This window comes from Cervus canadensis, chromosome 6 (assembly GCF_019320065.1).
Source record: "Cervus canadensis isolate Bull #8, Minnesota chromosome 6, ASM1932006v1, whole genome shotgun sequence".
NCBI classification, from domain to species: domain Eukaryota; kingdom Metazoa; phylum Chordata; class Mammalia; order Artiodactyla; family Cervidae; genus Cervus; species Cervus canadensis.
In genome coordinates, this window is record NC_057391.1 from 8,683,693 (window position 1) to 8,704,678 (window position 20,986).

Genomic DNA, 20,986 nt, shown 5'->3' on the forward strand with positions numbered 1-20,986 from the left:
AGGTGACATATGTTCATGTTTTAAGCTTTTTATTATTATACAGTATACCTTCAGAAAAGTCTGTATGTAACATCTCTGTTTATTAAGTCCATCTCTAACTTGCTGTATATTCATTCGACCTTGTAACTAACAATATCCCATTCCTTTCTCCCACTTGAGAAAAAAGACCAAACATGAAAATGAATGTGGGGAAAAATGAGAACAAACTTAAGTCTTAATATTTGTAAAAGATTCTTTTCCATAAGAACATTTTACTCCTATTTTCGCCTTCAAAAAAAAAAAGTCAAAAGTGGTGATTAATCCTAATTTTTTAAATGGATCTGGGTCACCTAGCTAAGGTAAATATACATGTAATATTTAAAGTGAGTTGCTTCACCTAGCAACTTGGTAATTATTTTCTGTGTAAATTTATTTTTGGTTTTTCAAAAGGCAATGACATTTTAAAACCATTTAGACTGTAAGATTAAGTATACTATTTTGCATGATGTATTTTAATGAATGGTTTAGGATAAACATTTCCTAAATGCGTGTCCTGTGAGATATTACTAAGTGCTGTAGAAAAAGTGCTCATTAGCTTCAGTTTGGGAAGTTAAATGGGATAATAAAACTAAACAAGTCTCTTCATTTCCAAATCTCTTAGGTTTTGTTAAGAGCTTCGTGTGATTTGTGGTATAACTGTGAAACCATGTGTCGGCATGTGGAGTGTCTTGTTGGGTTATTACTTTAGAAAACAAACACTGGGAAATGCTGATTTAGAGGCTAGCCTTAGATGAGTCCATGCATTCAGTTGTTGATCAGCTTTCTTTTATTTGAGTAAACTCATTTATGAATGACAAACCTTTTTCAGCTCTCATGCACGTGGAGCTTGTATTGTGCAGCCGATGTATTAGAGAAATTAGAGGGCCACATTCAGTTGTTTAACTTCTTATTTTCCTTTTCAACCAAAAATGTCTTTGATTATCCAGAATGTGTATTACCGTCCCACGCCCCCCCCCCCCCCCCCCGCCCCCCGCCTCTACTCCTCCCAGTCTTGCCAAATGGGATCAGAAATGAAAACATAGAAACCGAAAATGAAAAGGAAGGAAATGGGGAAGATTAGGGAGTTTGGAGAGAAAAGTGTCGTTCAACAGAAAACTAAATTGGTTAGAAATTGAATGAAGGGAAAAAAATATGTGGGGGGAAGGAAGAAAGGAAGGAAGAAATCTTTGGATCTAGTGGAAAATGACAGGTTGGTTGTCAAGGAATGAGAGAGGCTCCCTATAAGATGTAGGTTGGAGAGGAATAAAAGGGTCCCAGCATGAACAGAAGAGTTCCTGCTGCTCTTTTCCTTGTTAACCTTTTCATGTGTTGTTGAATTTGGTTTGCTAATGTTTTATTGGTTTTTGCCTCTGTTCACTAGGAACAGTGACCATTAATTTTCCTTTTTTGTAGTGCACTTATCTGGCGTTGGTATCAGGGTAATGCTGGCCTCATAAAATGAGTTTGGAAGTGTTCCCTCCTCTTCTGTGTTTTGGAAGAGTTTGAGAAAGATTGTTATTAATTCTTCTTTAAATGTTTGGTGATTTTACCAATGAGGCCATGAGGTCCTGGACTTTTGTTTTGGGGAAGTTTTTGATTACTAATTCACTCTCCTTACTAGTAAACGATATGTTCAGATTTTCTATTTCCTTATGATTCATACTTGGCAGGTTGTATGTTTCCAGGAATTTATCCAAGTATAAAATCATGTATTCTTAGTTTCAGTAGTTTCTTTCACTTTTGCCATGTGTACTAGAAGTTTTTTAAAGATTTCATTCTCTTACGAAATTTTGTTAACGTCTGTGTGTGCATACTTCAGTATCTAGAATGCTCTGTGAACCTGTTTTGTATTGTTCATATTTTCTCTTTGTTTTTAATCATATAGTGCAGCTATTGGTATACTTAACATGACTTGACTGAATCTGGTTGTGGTGAATAAACAATTGTGGAGGCTTCTGATGTTGGCCAGTTGTTTCAGAAGAAGTTCACGTTTGCCCTGCTTGTCAGAGGATAAGTCAGGGGCTGAGCTGAGCTATAGTCTATTAAGCCTGACATTAAAGAGGTTTGCAAAAAATATAAAGTAATGCTACTCTTTTTGCTTCTTCCACTCCTCCAGTTTTCATGAAAGTGTTATTTTATTGTAAGAAATTTATCTAAAAATTAGTTAAATGCTTTAACTATTTCTCAATTTTAGTTTCTCATTTGGTAAAGCAAGAGCTACAACCCACATAATCAAAAGTTCCTTGTGATGCTCAGTAATAAAGAAGTGCTGAGGCCAAAAGCTTGAGAATTGTCGTTCTAATCCTTTTCCCATTGGGGAACACTGCGGGAAAGCCTGTTCTGCTTTCAGAGGCTCTTCTATCTTTCTAGCGTCTGTATTTGGTACATGCCTTGAGAGAAGAGTTGGCTGCATGTTTGGGCCAGTATTATGCCTCTCACTTCTCATTACTCAACATGTGAATCTGCTAAAAGCCCTGTTGGTTTGTCTCTTCCCTCACAGCAGCGATCTGTGCAGGCAGAATCTGAATTTTCAGCTTATTGTCTTGTATTCAGCAAAAATGAATTGAAGCTATAGAATGTCAGCTTACATTTCTGTAGTTCTCTTCCACTCCAGAACCATGGACGCTATTCCTGGATGTTTCAGGAGCTCTTCAGTGGATTTAAGCAGATTTTTTCCCCATTTTATCCTGCTATTCTAGTTGCTCTTCTTGGAGATACACACACTAGCCTTTTCTCTCATATTTGGAACCATAAAACTAAAATTAATTTGTTTGGTTCTAAGAATTTACATCTTTGTTTACATTGCTAATCTGTTCTTGCATACTGTCTAGTTTATCCATTAGAACCCATAGCATATTACGTTCCTGATGGTAATTCCAACATCCTAATCTTATCTGACTGTGATTCTGATGCTTGCTGTATATTTTCAAGCTGTGTGTTTTTGCATTTTTGTTATGTCTTGTGATTTTTACTTGATTGCTGGACATAGTGTACTAGGTAAAAGGAACTGCTGCAAATAGGCCTTTAGTAATGTGATGGTAAGGTAGCGGAGAGGGGAAGCATTCTGTGGACTTACGAGTAGGTCTCAGTCTCTTGTTTAATAGTTAACCAGTGCCTCTGGACTGTGAACCGCACCAGTTGCTTCTCAGTCCTTCCCTCTCCTCAGGTGGGACAGGGTGTCATAGAGTGGGCTGGAATTGGGTATTTTCGGTTTCCCCGTATAGGATCTCTGAAAATTTTCCCTGTAGCTCAAATGGTAAAGAATCTACCTGCAATGCAGGAGACCCAGGTTCAGTCCCTGGGTTGGGAAGATCCCCTGGAGAAGGGAATGGCCACCCACTCCAGTGTTCTTGCCTGGAGAATCTCATGGACAGAGGAGCCTGGTGGGCTAGAGTCGGTGGGGTCGCAGAGAGTCAGACACGACTGAGCCACTAACACTGCCACTACACTATGTAGGTCAGGCTGCCGTAAGACTAACCTCCAGAGTGAGCTGGGTTCTGGTTTCTCCTGAGACCATACCTTGATAAGAACAGAGTGCTGTAGGCAGGGGTCCCCAACCTCTGGGCTCTAATGCCTGATGATCTGAGGTGGAGCTGATGTAATAATAATAGAGATAAAATGCACAGTAAATGTAATGCACTTGAATCCCAAAACTCCTCCCCGCTCCCACCCGCCCTGCGATCCGTGGAAAACTTGTCTTCCACGAAACTGGGCCCTGGTGCCAGAAAGGATGGGGGCTGCTGCTCTTGTGTTCCCAGAAGATTCCTTTCCCCGTCTCCTTCCCGAAGCACGAAGGGGTTTTCTCTAAAGAGATCACCCAGAGCCAGGGTGAGCTGTTGCTGGAAAAACTCACAAATGTGTGGACTCCCTGAATGACTAGGTCTCCCTGGAGTTTTAACTCTGAGTTGTCCACTCCGAGCCTCCAGCATTTTGTCAGTTACAGTTCAGATATTCCTACCCTGGCAATGGTTGCTGCAGAGGTTTCTGCTTATGGGTTTCTGCTCTAATAACTTTTGATTCTCTGTATCCATCTATCTGTCTTTCCAGTTTGGGGTTGCAGTTTGCCCTCTGGCTTCTCTTCTCTTTCAGATTTAAGAAGAGTTGTTGATTTTTCAGTTTGTCCAGCTTTTTACTTGTAGTTAGGATGATATACTACTTCTAAGCTTCTTCCAGGTATACTTTTTAAAAGCAAGCTACCTCTGGGCAATAGACAGTATTTTTTTTGTCCTATTCCTTTATAACATAATATCTGTGGCAATTTCATACCTTTTATGTTAGAATATTTTGCTAATTGAAATTAGAAATTAAATATAATTGAAATATAAAATCATTTTAGCATCCTGAAAAATGTTATATTAGTGTATGAGCCAGGAAGTCAATTTAATTTTTTCTATAGAAATATACTTGATATTTGATTTTAAGTGTAAAAACATATTCAAGTCCTAGTCCATTTTCATGTTGTTTAGTCTTCCAAGTGAGTTTAATGTAGGTTAAAATACTGCCTTTTGTAATTAACTTTTTTATCCTGTTTGTATAACCAGAAAAAGAGAATTTTTCTTTTTTTATTCCAAAGTGAAGTATCAAATTACATTAATCCCAAGGGAAGATAATATTCTTTCTATACCTGCAAGAAGAAACTACTGTTTAGTTTCCTTTATGTGTATATGAATATATAGTGCTTACAGTCTGCAAGTCTTGTTTAGTACTTCATATTGTTTAATATTTATAATCTCTCCAGTGGATCATGAGTTGCTGAGATTTTCACCCAGGCCTTTGGCCTGGAAATTTAGGGCCCTTGTGCTCTTCTCTGCTGTATTATGTTTACATTATTATTTAATTTGCAGAAGTCTGGCTAACTCAGTGATCTCCATTCAATGGCCTAATTAATTTTAGATTATAGCTGCACCTTGGACAACATAGGTTTGAACTGCTTGAGTCCACTTATATGTGGATTTTTTTCAGTGAATGCTACTGTAGTACTACTTGGTCCATAGTTGGTTGGACCTGCTCATTAGAACATTGGATACAAGGGCCTGACTGTAAAGTTATATGCAGATTGGTTAGAGGTCAGTGCCTTTAACCCTTTGTTCAAAGGTCAGCTATATTTACTGGCAGTTTTTATTTCTTGGTTAGTTCTTTAGCCAAAGTAGTTAAGAGCTTACTATTTGTTACAAAGTTCTGTACCAGTTGAGTGTTGAGAATGAGAAGGAAAATGGCTTGTTTATTTTTATATGGCTTATTTTTTTTTTTATATGGCTTATTTTATAATAGTTTTTATAGTGTGATGAAAGGACCCTTGGTATTCTCTTTTCAGAGAGTTTAAGGTTCTCCCTTTTCTAACTGTATATCTGTGTGAAGCTGATTTTCTTAATTTTCAACTATAATAACATACGATAGATTGAAGACAGACCTGATATGAAAATCTATATAGAATATAGCATTGTTAAGGATTTAAAAACTCTGAAACTAATACCTCCTTCTGTATGCCCTTGAAAGAATATATATTCTGTTTTGATTGGGTGAAATGTTCTGTAAATATCAGTGTGGTCAAAATGTTGATAGAGTTGTTCAGATCTTCTGTATTCATTCTGATATTTTGCCTGCTTGTTTTGTCAATGCATGGGAATTGACAAAATGTTGAAATTTTCAACTTTAATTATGAATTTTTCTCTGTTTTAGTTCTATCTTTCATGTAGTTGGACAGTGTTGTTAAGTAGATATATATTTATATGTTTTCTTTGTGCTTTGAATTCTTTATCATTATGTAGTGTCCCTCATTATCCCTGGTAATAATCCTTTTTTTGTCATCTATTTTATCTGATATCACTACAACTGTTCTAGCTTTCTTTTAATTTATATTTGCATATTATATCTTTTTTATTTACTTTTAACCTATAAATATTTTCATATTTATAGTAGCCTTTTTTTTTTTTTTTTGGTGGACTGCCTTTATTTGAGTCTTGCATCTACATTGGCAGTCTGTATTAATGATGTATTTCTTAGGTTCTCTTTTATTCTAATGCCTTTACATCATCTGCATCATCAGGAATTTCATGTATTACTTGATTCTGGTAGTAATGAAGTTACCAATCTGTACCAAAAATTTTCAAGATTTTATCAGAAGCCAGATGTCACTTCTGTAAGTAGAATCTGTGAGCAAAACTGTTTGCACTGCAGTATTGTGTAATAGAGGTACCAGCAACTAACATTTAGATCATTTCCCATGTGCCTGTACATCCCCTGCTTAGCACTTACAGGTATTATTTCATCCATATAAAAGTAAATTCCATTGTTATTCCTATTTTGCAAATAGAAAATCTCAGATTTAGGTCTAAATTTTCCTTGAAGTTACATAATTTTAGCTGTGAGAGTCTGGATTCAAACTCAATCCTATTTCTAAAGCTACATGCTCTTAATGACTACTCTTGAGTTACTAAAGGTAAAACGTTTAGTACTTTAGTTAAGTTGTACCCATTTATTGTAGTTAAATGAATTGCTCTTCCTTTAAAAATAATGAAATACTTTGTCTTCCCTGTTTTGCCAAATTGTAGTTGTAATTAATACCTCTGATATTGATATGTAATTTGAAATAAGCTGTATAAAGTTCATATAAATCTGTGTGCTGAGATTTTTAATAATTTAGGGAGAAACATTTTCTCTGAAAGTTGTACTATACTTGGCAGTGTGTTATTTGAAGACATTAAGCAAAAACAAGTGGCTTATTTGAGATTGTTTTCCAGTAGGCTTTGATGTGGAAGAGTCAGGATGGCAGGCAGTAGGAAGCTTCTTTGATTTAGTTATTTAGTCTGATGAAGAATTGGGTTACTTAGTTGGATTTATTATGAATAAATATTCAAAATACCACAAATACTTTGTTGTAAACTTAGGCCGATTACAATTGAGAACTACTTAGTTTAAATCAATTGATCATGTTTTTCTAACTATAGTTCTACTCATTCTTTGGCTTAAAATGGCTGTGTACAAGCTGGGTTGTTTAAACAGTCTGCTTCCTAACCTCTTTCTATGAACAAGACCCATCGCCTTTGGTTTTGGATAATGTTGTTGTTGTTCAGTTGCCAAGCTGTATCCCACTCTTTGTGACCCCGTGGACTCCTCAGCATGCCAGGCTTCCTTTTCCCTCACCATCTCTTGGAGTTTGCCCAAGTTCATGTCCTTTGAATCAGTGATGCCATCCAACCATCTCATCCTCTCTCACCCTCTTTTTCTTCTGCCTTCACTTTTACCCAGCATCAGGGTCTTTTCAGTAAGTCAGCTGTTTGCATCAGGTGGCCAAAGTTTTGGAGTTTCAGGGTCAGCATCAGTCCTTCCAATGAGTATTCAGAGTTGATTTCCTTTAAGATTGACTGGTTTGATCTCCTTGCTGTCCAGGGGACTCTCAAGAGTCTTCTCCAGCACCACAGTTCGAGAACATCAATTCTTTGGTGCTCAGCCTTCTTTATGGTCCAGCTCTCACATCCTTACATGACTACTGGGAAGACCATTCAGTTCACTTCAGTCACTCAGTCATGTCCGACTCTTTGTGACTCCATGGACTGCAGCATGCCAGGCCTCCCTTTCCATTGCCAACTCCCAGAGTTTACTCAAACTCATGTCCATTGAGTTGGTGATGCCATCCAGCCATCTCATCCTCTGTCGTCTCCTTCTCCTCCTGCCTTCCATCTTTCCCAGCATCAGGGTCTTTTCAAATGAGTCAGTTCTTTGCATCAGGTGGCCAAAGTGTTGGAGTTTCAGCTTTAGCATCAGTCCTTCCAATGATATTGAGGACTGATTTCCTTTAGGATGGACTGGTTGGATCTCCTTGCAGTCCAAGGGACTCTGAATAGTCTTCTCCAACACCACAGTTCAAAAGCATCAATTCTTTAGCACTCAGCTTTCTTTATAGTCCAACTCTCACATCCCTGCATGACTGCTGGAAAGACCATAGCCTGACTAAATGGACCTTTGTCAGCAAAGTGAGTCTTTGCTTCTTAACACACTGTTTAGGTTTTTCATAGCTTCCCTGCCAAGAAGTAGTTGTCTTCTAATTTCATGGCTGCAGTCACCATCTGCAGTGCTTTTAGAGCCAAAGAAGAGGAAATCTGTCACTGCTTCCACCTTTCCCCCTTCTATTTTGCATGAAGTGATGGGACTGGATGCCATGATCTAGTTTTTTTAATACTGAGTTTTAAGCTGGCTTTTTCACTCTCCTCCTTCACCCTCATCAAGAGGCTCTTTAGTTCTTCTTAGCTTTCTGCGATTAGAGTGGTATCATCTGTGTATCTGAGGTTGTTGACATTTCTCCCAGCAGTATTGATTCCAGCTTGTAATTCATCCATTCTGGCATTTCACATGATGTGCTCTGCATATAAGTTAAATATACAGGATGACAATAAACAGCCGTGTCATACTCCTTTCTCAGTCCTGAACTATTGTTGTCCTATACAAGGTTCTGTCTGTTGCGTCTTGACCCACATGCAGGTTTCTCAGGAGACAGGTTAGATGGTCTTGTATTCCCATCTCTTTAAGAGTTTTCCAGTTTATGATCCACACAGTCAAAGGCTTTAGCACTGTCAATGAAACAGAGGTAAATGTTTTTCTGGAATTCCCTTGCTTTCTCTATGATCCAGCAATGCTGTTACACATCATGTATACCTGCAATGGTGTTTTTTCCTCCTGGACCTTTTTAAAAAAAAATTATTATTTTTATAATTTATTTATTTTTTAATTGAAGGATAATTGCTTTACAGAATTTTGTTTTCTGTCAAACATCAGCACGAATCAGCCATAGACGTACATGTGTGCCCTCCCTTTTGAACCTCCCTCTCATCTCTCTCACCATCCCACCCTGTTGGTTGTTACAGAGCTCCTGTTTGAGTTCCCTGAGACATACAGCAAATTCCCATTGGCTATCTATTTTACGTATGGCAGTGTAAGTTTCCCTTTTCCTGTCTCCATACATCTCACCCTCACCTCCCTTCTCCTCCCCATGTCCCTAAGTCTGTTCTCTATGACTGTTTCTCCATTGCTGCCTTGCAGATAAGTTCATCAGTACTATCCTTCTAGATTCCATATTTATGCGTTAGCATATGATATTTATCTTTCTCTTTCTGACTTACTTCACTCTGTATAATAGGCTCTAGATTCATCCACCTCATTAGAACTGACTCAGAGGTGTTCCTTTTTATGGCTGAGTAATACTCCATTGTGTATATGTACCACAACTTCTTTATCCATTCATCTGTCAGTGGACATCTAGGTTGCTTCCATGTTCTAGCTGTTGTGAATAGTGCTGTGATGAACTTTGGTGTACTTGCGTCTTTTTCAATTTTGGTTTCCTCAGGGTATATGCCTAGGAATGGGATTGCTGAATCATATGGTTTTATTCCTAGTTTTTTTTTTTTTAAACGTTTTATTTCCTTCATGCCTCTTTTTTTTTTTTTTTTTCCATTTATTTTTATTAGTTGGAGGCTAATTACTTTACAATATTGTAGTGGGTTTTGTCATACATTGACATGAATCAGCCATGGAATTACATGTACTCCCCATCCCGATCCCCCCTCCCACCTCCCTCTCTACCCAATCCCTCTGTCTTCCCAGTGCACCAGGCCCGAGCTCTTGTCTCATGCATCCAACCTGGGCTGGTGACCTGTTTCACCGTAGATAATACACATGTTTCGATGCTGTTCTCTCAGAACATCCCACCCTCGCCTTCTCCCACAGAGTCCAAAAGTCTGTTCTGTACATCTGTGTCTCTTTTTCTGTTTTGCATATAGGGTTATCATTACCATCTTTCTAAATTCCATATATATGTGTTAGTATGCTGTAATGGTCTTTACCTTTCTGGCTTACTTCACTCTGTATAATAGGCTCCAGTTTCATCCATCTCATTAGAACTGATTCAAATGAATTCTTTTTAATGGCTGAGTGATATTCCATGGTGTATATGTACCACAGCTTCCTTATCCATTCGTCTGCTGATGGGCATCTAGGTTGCTTCCATGTCCTGGCTATTATAAACAGTGCTGCGATGAACACTGAGGTGCACGTGTCTCTTTCAGATCTGGTTTCCTCGGTGTGTATGCCCAGAAGTGGGATTGCTGGGTCATACGGCAGTTCTATTTCCAGTTTTTTAAGAAATCTCCACACTGTTTTCCATAGTGGCTGTACTAGTTTGCATTCCCACCAACAGTGTAAGAGGGTTCCCTTTTCTCCACACCCTCTCCAGCATTTATTGCTTGTAGACTTTTGGATAGCAGCCATCCTGACTGGCGTGTAATGGTACCTCATTGTGGTTTTGATTTGCATTTCTCTGATAATGAGTGATGTTGAGCATCTTTTCATGTGTTTGTTAGCCATCTGTATGTCTTCTTTGGAGAAATGTCTGTTTAGTTCTTTGGCCCATTTTTTGATTGGGTCATTTATTTTTCTGGAATTGAGCTGCAGGAGTTGCTTGTATATTTTTGAGATTAATCCTTTGTCTGTTTCTTCATTTGCTATTATTTTCTCCCAATCTGAGGGCTGTCTTTTCACCTTGCTTATAGTTTCCTTTGTAGTGCAAAAGCTTTTAAGTTTCATTAGGTCCAAGTTGCTTTTAAGTTTCTTAGGTCCTTTGTTTATTTTTTGCTTTATTTCCATTCTGGGAGGTGGGTCATAGAGGATCCTGCTGTGATTTATGTCGGAGAGGGTTTTGCCTATGTTTTCCTCTAGGAGTTTTATAGTTTCTGGTCTTACATTTAGATCTTTAATCCATTTTGAGTTTATTTTTGTGTATGGTGTTAGAAAGTGTTCTAGTTTCATTCTTTTACAAGTGGTTGACCAGTTTTCCCAGCACTAGTTAAAGAGGTTGTCTTTTTTCCATTGTATATCCTTGCCTCCTTTGTCGAAGATGAGGTGTCCATAGGTTCGTGGATTTATCTCTGGGCTTTCTATTCTGTTCCATTGATCTATATTTCTGTCTTTGTGCCAGTACCATACTGTCTTGATGACTGTGGCTTTGTAGTAGAGCCTGAAGTCAGGCAGGTTGATTCCTCCAGTTCCATTCTTCTTTCTCAAGATTACTTTAGCTATTCAAGGTTTTTTGTATTTCCATACAAATTGAGAAATTATTTGTTCTAGTTCTGTGAAAAATACTGTTGGTAGCTTAATAGGGATTTCATTGAATCTATAGATTGCTTTGGGTAGAATAGCCATTTTGACAATATTGATTCTTCCAATCCATGAACACGGTGTGTTTCTCCATCTGTTTGTGTCCTCTTTGATTTCTTTCATGAGTGTTTTATAGTTTTCTATGTATAGGTCTTTTGTTTCTTTAGGTAGATATACTCCTAAGTATTTATTCTTTTTGTTGCAATGGTGAATGGTATTGTTTCCTTAATTTCTCTTTCTGTTTTCTCATTGTTAGTGTATAGGAATGCAAGGGATTTCTGTGTGTTAATTTTATATCCTGCAACTTTACTATATTCATTGATTAGCTCTAGTAATTTTCTGGTAGAGTCTTTAGGGTTTTCTATGTAGAGGATCATGTCATCTGCAAACAGTGAGAGTTTCACTTCTTCTTTTCCTATCTGGATTCCTTTTACTTCTTTTTCTGCTCTGATTGCTGTGGCCAAAACTTCCAACACTATGTTGAATAGTAGTGGTGAGAGTGGGCACCCTTGTCTTGTTCCTGATTTCAGGGGAAATGCTTTCAATTTTTCACCATTGAGGGTGATGCTTGCTGTGGGTTTGTCATATATAGCTTCTATTATGTTGAGGTATGTTCCTTCTATTCCTGCTTTCTGGAGAGTTTTAATCATAAATGGGTGTTGAATTTTGTCAAAGGCTTTCTCTGCATCTATTGAGATAATCATATGGTTTTTATCTTTCAATTTGTTAATGTGGTGCATTACATTGATTGATTTGCAGATATTAAAGAATCCTTGCATTCCTGGGATAAAGCCCACTTGGTCATGGTGTACGATTTTTTTTAATATGTTGTTGGATTCTGTTTGCTAGAATTTTGTTAAGGATTTTTGCATCTATGTTCATCAGTGATACTGGTCTGTAGTTTTCTTGTTTTGTGGCATCTTTGTCTGGTTTTGGAATTAGGGTGATGGTGGCCTCATAGAATGAGTTTGGAAGTTTACCACCTTCTGCAATTTTCTGGAAGAGTTTGAGTAAGATAGGTGTTAGCTCGTCTCTAAATTTTTGGTAGAATTCAGCTGTTAAGCCATCTTGTCCTGGGCTTTTGTTTGCTGGAAGATTTCTGATTACAGTTTCGATTTCCTTGCTTGTGATGGGTCTGTTAAGATCTTCTATTTCTTCCTGGTTCAGTTTTGGAAAGTTATACTTTTCTAAGAATTGTCCATTTCTTCCAAGTTGTCCATTTTATTGGCATAGAGCTGCTGGTAGTAGTCTCTTATGATCCTTTGTATTTCAGTGTTGTCTGTTGTGATCTCTCCATTTTCATTTCTAATTTTGTTAATTTGGTTCTTCTCTCTTTGTTTCTTAATGAGTCTTGCTAATGGTTTGTCAGTTTTGTTTATTTTTTCAAAAAACCAGCTTTTAGCTTTGTTGATTTTTGCTATGGTCTCTTTAGTTTCTTTTGCATTTATTTCTGCCCTAATTTTTAAGATTTCTTTCCTTCTACTAACCCTGGGGTTCTTCATTTCTTCCTTCTCTAGTTGCTTTAGGTGTAGGGTTAGGTTATTTATTTGACTTTTTTCTTGTTTCTTGAGGTAAGCTTGTAATGCTATGAACTTTCCCCTTAGCACTGCTTTTACAGTGTCCCATAGGTTTTGGGTTGTTGTGTTTTCATTTTCATTCATTTCTGTGCATATTTTGATTTCTTTTTTGATTTCTTCTATGATTTGTTGGTTATTCAGAAGCGTGTTATTTAGCCTCCATATATTTGAATTTTTTTTTTTTTTTAATGTTTGAATTTTTAACAATTTTTTTCCTGTAATTGAGATCTAGTCTTACTGCACTGTGGTCAGAAAAGATGACTGGAATGATTTCAATTTTTTTGAATTTTCCAGGACCAGATTTATGGCTCAGGATGTGATCTATTATGGAGAAGGTTCTGTGTGCACTTGAGAAAAAGGTGAAGTTGATTGTTCTGGGGTGAAATGTCCTATAGATATCAATTAGGTCTAGCTGGTCCATTGTGTCATTTAAAGTTTGTGTTTCCTTGGTGATTTTCTGTTTAGTTGATCTATCCATAGTTGTGAGTGGGGTATTAAAGTCTCCCACTATTATTATGTTGCTGTTAATTTCCTCTTTCATACTTGTTAGCGTTTGCCTTACATATTGTGGCGCTTCTATGTTGGGTGCATACATATTTATAATTGTTATATCTTCTTCTTGGATTGATCCTTTGGTCAGTATGTAGTGTCCTTCTTTGTCTCTTTTCACAGCCTTTATTTGAAAGTCTATTTTATCTGATATGAGTATTGCGACTCCTGCTTTCTTTTGTTCTCCGTTTGTGTGAAATATTTTTTTCCAGCCCTTCACTTTTAGTCTGTATGTGTCTCTTGTTTTGAGATGGGTCTCTTGTAGACAGCATATATAGGGGTCTTGTTTTTGTATCCATTCAGCCAGTCTTTGTCTTTTGTTTGGAGCATTCAACCTATTTACATTTAAGGTAATTATTGCTAGGTATGGTCCCGTTGCCATTTACTTTGTTGTTTTGGGTTCACGTTTATACAACCTTTCTGTGTTTCCTGTCTAGAGAAGATACTTTAGCATTAGAGCTGGTTTGGTGGTGCTGAATTCTCTGAGCTTTTGCTTGTCTGTAAAGCTTTTGAGTTCTCCTTCATATCTGAATGAGATCCTTGCTGGATACAGTAATCTAGGTTGTAGGTTATTCTCTTCCATTACTTTAAGTGTGTCCTGCCATTCCCTTCTGGCCTGGAGGGTTTCTATTGATAGATCAGCTGTTATCCTTATGGGAATCCCTTTGTGTGTTATTTGTTGTTTCTCCCTTGCTGCTTTTAATATTTGTTCTTTGTGTTTGATCTTTGTTAATTTGATTAATATGTGTCTTGGGGTGTTTCGCCTTGGGTTTATCCTGTTTGGAACTCTCTGGGTTTCTTGGACTTGGGTGGCTATTTCCTTCCCCATTTTAGGGAAGTTTTCAGCTATTATCTCCTCGAGTATTTTCTCATGGCCTTTCTTTTTGTCTTCTTCTTCTGGGACTCCTATGATTCGAATGTTGGGGCGTTTCACATTGTCCCAGAGGTTGTCCTCATTTCTTTTGATTCTTTTTTCTTTTTTCCTCTCTACTTCATTTATTTCCATCATTTTATCTTCTACCTCACTTATCCTATCTTCTGTCTCTGTTATTCTACTCTTGGTTCCCTCCAGAGTGTTTTTGATCTCATTTATTGCATTATTCATTTTTAATTGACTCTTTTATTTCTTCTAGGTCTTTATTAAACATTTCTTGCATCTTCTCAATCTTTGTCTCCAGGCTATTTATCTGTAACTCCATTTTGTTTTCAAGATTTTGGATCATTTTTATTATCATTATTCTAAATTCTTTTTCAGGTAGATTCCCTATCTCCTCCTCTTTTGTTTGACTTGGTGGGCATTTTTCATGTTCCTGTACCTGTTGGGTATTCCTCTGCCTTTTCAGCTTGTTTCGATTGCTGTGTCTGGAGTGGGCTTTCTGTATTCTGGTGGTCTGTGGTTCCTTTTTATTGTGGAGGTTTTACCCAGTGGGTGGGGTTTGACGATTGGCTTGTCAAGGTTTCCTGGTTAGGGAAGCTTGTGTCAGTGTTCTGGTGCATGGAACTAGATTTCTTCTCTCTGGAGTGCAATGGAGTGTCCAGTAATGAGTTTTGAGATGGGTCTGTGTGTTAGGTGTGTCCTTGGGCAGCCTGTATGTTGATGTTCAGGGCTATGTTCCTGTGTTGCTGGAGAATTTGCGTGGTATGTCTTGCTCTGAAACTTACTGGCTCTTGGGTGGTGGTTGGTTTCAGTGTAGGTACGGAGGCTTTTGGACGGTCTCTTATTACTTAATGTTCCCTGTAGTCAGGAGTTTTCTGGTGTTCTCAGGTTTTGGGCTTAAGTCTCCTGCCTCTGGATTTCAGTTTTATTCTTCCAGTAGTCTCAAGACTTCTTCAACTATACAGCACTGACAATAAAACTTCTAGGTTAATGGTGAAAAGATTCTCCCCTGTGAGGGAAACCCAGAGAGGTTCACAGAGTTACATGAAGAAGAGGAGAGGGAGGAGGGAGATAGAGATGAGCAGGAGGAGAAAAAGGGGGACTCAAGAGGAGAGAGACAGATCTACGAGTGTTGTCTGTTGTCTGTTCCCAGAGTGTTCTCCGTAGCCCAGACACCCACAGAGATTCACAGAATTGGATTGGGAAGAGAAGGGGAAAGGAGGAAACAGAGGTGTTCTGAGGTAGAAAATGGAGAGTCAAAATTGGGAGAGAGTAATCAACACACTCCTGAATAAAAATGGGAACTGAATATTGGATTCTTAAATGTCCAAAATTTATATCACATACTGAAAAACAAAGATTAAAAATCTAGAGTAGAGGTTATATTCTTAAAAATACAATATTAAGAACAAAAAGAAAAAATTTTAGAAATATATATGAAGTTTGGTTTAAAAATAGGGCTTCTCTTTTTTTTTTTGCAAGGTTATAGTGAAATGAAAATGAAAATTAAGGAGTAGTAGAGGAGTAATAGAGAACTTTAAAAGGAAATAAGAGAAAAAGAAAAGAAAAAAAAAATTTTTTTTCCTAATTAAAAAAATCGTAAAAATCTATGAAAATGAAAGTTAAGGAGTAATGGGGGAGTAATAGGGAATTTTAAAAGAAAATAAAAGAGAAAAAATAAAAAAAAATTTTTTTTTTAATTAAAATAAAATATCTAGGAATTTCTCTGGAGCTGTTGCAGTCAGTTTGGGTTCCGTTCAGTTTCAGACAGCTCCTCGTTCCAGCTTACACTTCTCGATATCTACAGGCCCCTTCTGGTGTAGTCGGTGTTATCTACAGGGATTTTAATCTGTTGCACCCGTCTCTTCTGAAGCTGTTCCCTTTGTTTATTTGGCTTCTGTTTGCCGGTCTCTTCAGTGCCTAATTTCCGCCCTGACACAGGCGGGCGGAGGTGGACTCTTGTTCAGGTTGCTAGTTCCTACGCGCTGCCGGGAGGGGCTGGTGCTGCTTTCCCCGTCTATGCTGCTCAGGCTCCCGGCTGCTCTATATGGAGCGTGCCCTGCACTGCGCGCGGTTCCAGCCCTCCGGTGTTCCACAAAAGTGCGGACTCGGCTGCGCCTGCGTTTTGTGCCTTCCCCGGCCCAAGCAGCTCAGGCAGCCAGGAGCTTGACGGGCACACTCTTCCCGGTCTGGCGCGCCTTCTCCCCTCCTCCGTCCCAGCCTCAGTTTCCGCCCGCGCCAGTCGGGTGCGTGCGCCTTCTCCCCTCCGCGTCCCCAGCCCCAGTCCCTGCCTGCGCCGGTCGGGTGCGTGCGCCCTGTGTCTAGCCGCGACCCTCCCGGCGGATGTCGACCATCCAGAATCTCAGGAAGTCTTTGGTTAGAAACTGGAGGCCTGTTTGCAGTGTGGTAGGGGATGCCGCCTCTGGGGCCGAGTTTGCCCCTTTGCCCTCCCCCCTGCCTCCCGCCTCCCGCCTCCGGCGGGGCTGGGCCGGTCTGCAGCTGGCTAGCTCCTCTGGACTTGCTCGGTCCCTTTGTTCTGTGAATGGCCGGCAGTGTGTTCGGGCTGGTTAATTTCCTCTCTCTCTTTTGCTGTCCCACAGTTTAAGTTGGTAACTCACAAAAGCTCCCTCCGATTGCCCTCAGGGCACTCAGGCCTGCTCCTCTCCGTTCCGCCCCCATTTGCTGGTGGCTGATGCAGGTGTCTGGGGTACTTTTCCGCTGGGAGTTGCTTTTAGGCATGTAATATGTGGGTTTTATTTATTTTTCCCCTCCCAGTTAGGTTGCCCTCCGAGATTTAAAAACTTCCCCCAGACCCGCCAGTGCGAGGGTTTCCTGGTGTTCGGAAACTTCCTCTATTAAGACTCCCTTCCCGGGACGCATCTCCGTCCCTAGCTCTTTTGTCTCTCTTTTTATCTTTTATATTTTGTCCTACCTCCTTTCGAAGACAATGGGCTACTTTTCTGGGCGCCTGATGACCTCAGCTAGCGATCAGAAGTTGTTTTGTGAAGTTTGCTCTGCATTCAGTTGCTCTTTCCATGAATTTGTAGGGGAGAAAGTGGTCTCCCCCTCCTACTCCTCCGCCATCTTGGCTCCTCCCTCTATTCCTAGTTTTTAAAGAAATCTCCATACTGTCTTCCATAGTGGCTGTATCAATTTGCATTCCCACCAGTAGTGCAAGAGCGTTCCCTTTTCTCCACACCCTCTCCAGCATTTATTGTTTGTAGACTTTTTGATGATGGCCATTCTGACTGGTGTGAGGTGATATCTCATTGTAGTTTTGATTTGCATTTCTCTAGTAATGAGTGATGTTGAGTATCTTTTCATGTGTTCGTTAGCCATCTGTATGTCTTCTTTGGAGAAATGTCTGTTTAGTCCTTCTGCCCATTTTTTGATTGGGCTGTTTGTTTTCCTGATATTGAGCTGTGTGAGCTGCTTATATATTCTGGAGATTAATCCTTTGTCCATTGTTTCATTTGCTATTATGTTCTCCCATTCTGAGGGCTGTCTTTTCACCTTGTTATAGGTTCCTTTGGCAACCCACTCCAGTGTTCTTGCCTGGAGAATCCCATGGATGGAGGAGCCTGGTGGGCTACAGTCCATGGGGTCACAAAGAGTTGGACACGACTGAGCAACTTTTTTAAAGTTTTTTTAAAGTTTTTAAGTAGGTCCCATTTGTTTACTCCTGTTTGTGTTTCCACTACTCTAGGAGGTGTGTCATAGAGGATCTTGCTTTGATATATGTCATCAAGTGTTCTGCCTATGTTTTCCTCTAAGAGTTTTATAGTTTCTGGTCTTACATTTAGGTCTTTAATCCATTTTGAGTTTATCTTTGTGTATGGTGTTAGCATTCTAATTTCATTCTTTTACATGTAGGTGTCCAGTTTTCCCTGCACCACTTATTGAAGAGGCTCTCTTTTCCTCATTGTATATTCAAAAATATACAATTCAAAAATATACAATATATTCAAAAATATACAATATACAATATTCAAAAATAAGGTACCCATAGGTGCATGGGTTTATTTCTGGGCTTTCTATCTTGTTCCATTGGTCTGTACTTCTGTTTCTGTGCCAGAACCATACTGTCTGGATGACCGTAGCTTTGTAGTATAACCTGAAGTCAGGAAGGCTGATTCCTCCAGCTCCATTCTTCTTTCTCAAGACTGCTTTGGCTATTCAGGATCTTTTGTGTTTCCATATGAATTGTGAGATTTTTTGTTCTAGTTCTGTGAAAAATGCCATTGGTAATTTCATAGGGATTACATTGAATCTGTAGATTGCATTTGGTAGTATAGTCATTTTCACAATTTTGAATCTTCCTACCCAGGAACATGATATGTATCTGTATCTGTTTACATCATGTTTGATTTCTTTCATCAGTGTCTTATAATTTTCTGTATACAGTTCTTTTGTCTCTTCAGATAGGTTTATTTTAGATATTTTGTTCTTTTTGTTGCAATGGTGAATGGGATGATTCCTTAATTTCTCTATTTTTTCATTGTTAGTATATAGGAATGCAAGTCATTTCTGTGTATTGATTTTTTATCCTGTGACTTTGCTAAATTCACTGATTAGCTCTAGTAATTTTCTGATAGTATCTTTAGGGTTTTCTATGTATAGTATCATGTCATTGCAAACAGTGAGAGCTTTACTTCTTCTTTTCTGATCTGGATTCCTTTTATTTCTTTTCTTCTCTGATTGCTGTAGCTAGGACTTCAAAAACTATGTTGAATAATAGTGGTGAGAGTGGATCTCCTGGACCCTTACTGATTCTGGCTGTGGTATAGCCTTGCCCTTGAGGTGGCCAGAGGAGTCGGGGAGTGGAGTGGCAGAAGTGGTTATCTGGCCCTGTAAGAGCTTCACAGCTTTACCAGGCTTTTAAAGCAGTTTGGATGAACTTGAAATTCATGTGATTGTTATATCATTTAAGCTTACACTTTAGAGAATGTTCTACTATTCAGTATATGGGAAATTATCTATACTTAATGTGCTTTTTGCTCCATAACTACCTCAGTTTTTTTTTTTGCATACAAGTCTTTAATAAATTTTAGGCTTTTGGCAGGGAATTGCAACTGGTATTGTAAAATTGTTTTCACAGGGAAGTCAGATTCACTTTTTTAATATTGTTTTGAAGAGAGGAAGTATATTTTAAGTAACTCTTTGTATAGTTAAAAACAGAGCAACTGTTTGAAAACTGGAATTTGACTGATTTTACATTTGTAATAATTTGGATAGATTAGAGGAAGATTTGTGCACTCTTGGAAGTTAAAGTCTAGATAGTTCAGTATGTGCTGGTATGTGGAATTTATAGCTTAGAGAAATTTGTAGTGTTTTTAAAATAATCATTTATATTAGTGTGGTAAGTGTATATGAGATTAATTTTACCGTCTTATTGTCCAGAAATAGAAAGATGGGTTGATCAAATGAAGCAAACAAAGTCTGTTAAAAAATATGTTTAGCTTCCTTAAATAGTAAAAGTAGAAAAAATGAGAAACTCTGAGGTTTCTGTTTCATCAATTTAGTACACTAGCTGTGCATCTTTCTACTTTTACTATTTAAGGAGGCTAAACATATTTCTCTATAGACTTTGTCTGCCTCATTTGATCAACCAACTTTTTTCTTTCTGGACAAGAAGACAGTAAAATTCATTTCATAGCTGTGCTTTTATATGAACTAACTATACATGTAGGAGCTTCCGTGGTGGCTCAGCGGTGAAGACTCCACCTGCAGTGCAGGAGACGCAGGTTCAATCCCTCGGTCGGTAGTATCCCCTGGAGGAGGGAATCCAACCGACCCCACTACTCTTGCTTGGGAAATCCCATGAACAGAGAAGCCTGGCGGGCTACAGTTCATGGGGTCGTAAAAAGGGTTGGACAGGATTAGTGACTAAACAGCGACAACAACAGCTGTACATACAAAGGAGGAAGATGAACCAGTCTTTACATTCCTTCATTACTATTTGAGAGCAATATTTTAGAAATACTTTCCTTTTATTAGGACAGCTTAATTTTTGTATTTTTTAAAATTTATTTTTAATTGAAGGATAACTGCTTTAGAGTTTTGTGTTAGTTTCTGCCGTACATCAACATGAATCAGCCACAGGTATACATATGTCCCCTCCCTCTTGAATCTCCTTCCCTCCTCCCACCCTGTCCCACCCCTCTAAGTTGTCACAGAGTACAGGTTTGAGCTCCTGCATCATAACAGCAAATTCCTGCTGGCTATCTATTTTACGTATGGTCCTGTATATGTCCCTGTGTTACTCTCGCCATTTGTCCCACCCTCTCCTTCCCCCTGCTGTGTCCACAAGCCTGTTCTCTCTGTCTGTGTCTCCACTGTTGCCCTGCAGATAGGTTCATCAGTACCATCTTTCTGGATTTAATGTATATGTGCATTAAAATATGATACTTGTTTTTCTGACTTCACTCGTATGATAGGCACTAGGTTCATCCACCTCATTAGAACTGACTCAGATGCATTCCTTTTATGGCTGAGCAATATTCCATTGTATAAATATGCCACAGCTTCTCTATCCATTCTTTTGTCAGTGGACATCAGGTTGCTTCTGTGTCTTTGCTGTTGTAAGTAGTGCTGCGTTTTACATTGGGATACATATGTCTTATCTGGTTAGTGGTTTCCTCAGGGTATATGCCCAGGAGTAGGATTGTTGCGTCATATGGTGGTTTTATTCCTAGTTTTTTAAGGAATCTCCATACTGCCCACCATAGTGGCTGTATCAATTTACATTCCCACCAGTGGTGCAAGAGGGTTCCCTTTTCTCCATGCCCTCTTCAGAATTTATTGTTTGTAGATTTTTTTG

The 20,986-nt window shown here is 38.7% G+C and overlaps 1 protein-coding gene across 4 annotated transcripts in view; it reads left to right on the forward strand.

Annotated features, from left to right (window-relative positions):
* SCAMP1 (secretory carrier membrane protein 1) overlaps positions 1 to 20,986 on the forward strand; it is a 149,757-nt gene that overhangs the window by 72,941 nt on the left and 55,830 nt on the right. The window lies entirely within an intron of this gene.